General features: G+C 40.8%; 1 long non-coding RNA gene across 1 annotated transcript; it reads right to left on the reverse strand.

The window, feature by feature from the left end:
• Positions 1-1,225: 1,225 nt before the first annotated feature.
• LOC138926854 (uncharacterized) lies at positions 1,226-1,878 on the reverse strand. The gene is made up of 2 exons (XR_011443526.1): positions 1,657-1,878; positions 1,226-1,377 (listed from the first exon to the last, which is right to left on the reverse strand). It is a non-coding gene; the product is annotated as an uncharacterized lncRNA (long non-coding RNA).
• Positions 1,879-2,527: the final 649 nt, after the last annotated feature.

Raw genomic sequence — 2,527 nt, forward strand, 5'->3', positions numbered from 1 at the left:
AAGGGTCTACAAGTAAGTAGTAAAGGGAATAGAACCTGATGTTACCGCCGAGGAAATAAAAACCACCCTTAAAGAAAAGGGCTTCGCCGCCAAAAATGTTATTAACATTTTTAATAAAGATAAAAAGCCACAACCCCTCTTCAAGGTCGAGCTCGAGCCAGAAAGCAAGTCGCTGAAGTCCACCCAATCTATAACCTGCCATATCTTTTGCATCGGAAAATCACTGTTGAAGAGCCACATAAACGCAACGGTCCAGTGCAATGCACTAATTGTCAAGTCCGCTTAATGCACTACAAACAAGGACAGTACCGTGAAGAAATGTGGAAACTGCGGAGGCAACCACACGGCAAACTATAGAGATGTATGGTGTACAAGAAGTTGAAGAGTTGCCTGCGTCAAGCGACTGCAACACGCAACCAAAATCCACAAAATTCGTACAGTGCTTCAAAAACTACGCCAGACGTCTTCTTCGCCAAAGCTGCGAGGTCCTCAATCGGTCCACTAAACACCACAAACGTCTTCTCCTATGCCAATGCTCTACGATCTGGAAGGGAAATTCCAATTCAGCCTAACTCACAAAGCGCTCAACTGACCTCAGAACAGCCACACAGAAAAACGGAAACTATGATGCTTACCCTCCAAAAAAGTATGATTGAGCTTATATCATTCATGAAAACGACCATGCAAACACTTGTTCAAAACCAGAACATGGTGATACAGCTGCTTGTAGCACAACAGTCTAAATAATCTATGCAGGCTCTACGAATATCAATGTGGAACGCCAATAGTGCCTCACGGCATAAACTAGAATTGTCACTATTCTTGACCGAAAACCATTTTAACGTTATGCTACTGGTGGAAACGCATCTTACAAGCAAATAAAACTTTCATATAAGAGGCTACACAATCTACCGCACAGATCATCCAGATAGGAAAGCCCACGGCGGAACTGGAGTTCTAATCAGAGAACGCATTAAACACCATTTTCACAAAAGGTTTGCAACAAACTTCTTGCAGGCCACATCGATACAAATTCAGTCAAGCAACGGAATCCTCTCAATCGCTGCCGTTTACTGCCCTCATCGTTTCTCAATCTCGGAAGGACAATTTATGGACTTCTACAATTCACTTGGGGATCGATTTATAGCCGCAGGAGACTACAACGCCAAACATACGCACTGGGGATCACGTCTAGTGACTCCCAAACGAAGACAATTGTACAATGTTTTAATATTTTAATAGTACACTTTATTAAGAATGTTTTTACAAAATTTGGTGAAAAAATATTGAATAGTTTTTAAGGGGTGGCTGTTTTCCTTAGAGGCCTTTTTTTTTTTAGAGCCTTGCGGTGACAGTTCCCCAGGTCAAACAGGTCAACTTAAATCATAAAAGTAAAAAAATTTCATTAGTTTAGAGTAATCTCTTGTGCTTGAACGATCGATTTTAAAATTTTTTGTTTTTGTTTGGATATGGCAGCGTTTTATGCTAAAAATGAACGTTTTGGCCTCTAGAAATTTCACTGAAAAATTTATTTCGCCGAAAAAAAAGTTTGCGCGTGAAAAGTCGATCGTTCAAGCACAAGAGAATTTCATTATGAACATTTTAAAAAAAATTTGAAGTAAATCGGTTCAGTAATTTTCCGTCAATCATTGTCACCGCAAAGTCATTTTTCAAGAAACACCATTTCGAGATATTCGCGTTTAAAGTTTCAAGTTCAGTTCAAGGCCGCAATGAGGCGCGCGGTTAGGAGCGCTGTAACTTTTTTTCTACTGCTCCAATCTCTATGAAAATTTGGGAAAATGTTCTCAAGGAATTGTTCTTTAAGATAAAGCAATAAAAAAATTTTCGATTTTTTGAAAATAAAAAAGGTATATAACCCCTTAAGTACTTTACCTTCTGTTCTGCGATCGCTTCTTTGACTGGTAGAATGTTTAAGTCGCGGTGTACGATTTCGTTGCGAACGTACCACGGTGCCCCGGTGATTGTTCTCAAGATCTTCGACTGAACTCTTTGAACTATGGTATGTCAATTTTGCTATTGCTGGCGTTCCCCCATAACTGGGAGCCGTACATCCATATAGGTTTTAGTACCGAGTTGTACAGCAGGACTTTATATTCAAGGCTAAGAGGTGACCGAGCCTTGATAAGCCAATGAAGGCCGCTGGCTTTTAGCTTTAGGTGTGTTCTTTTGGCTTCAATGTGCCATGTGAGTCTTCTGTCGAGATGTACTCCTAGGAATGCTACTTCGTTTGCTTGTGGGAGTAGAGTGTTGTTTAATGTTATCGGCGGGCAGTTTTGCCTGTTCAGAGTGAACGTAACATGCTTGCATTTTAGTTCGTTCACTTTAATTCGCCAATCTGACAGCCATTTTTCGACATCGACCATATGAAGAGCTAGCTGCGCAGTTGCTTGAATCGGGCGTTTTGAGCGCCTAAGAATAGCTGTGTCATCGGCAAACGTAGATGATTGTAGGGGGGCGTGGTTCCGCAAAAGATTCCAGGATTAGGGATGAAATGATAAATAAAAAG

The sequence above is a fragment of the Drosophila bipectinata genome, chromosome 4 (assembly GCF_030179905.1).
Source record: "Drosophila bipectinata strain 14024-0381.07 chromosome 4, DbipHiC1v2, whole genome shotgun sequence".
Classification (NCBI taxonomy): domain Eukaryota; kingdom Metazoa; phylum Arthropoda; class Insecta; order Diptera; family Drosophilidae; genus Drosophila; species Drosophila bipectinata.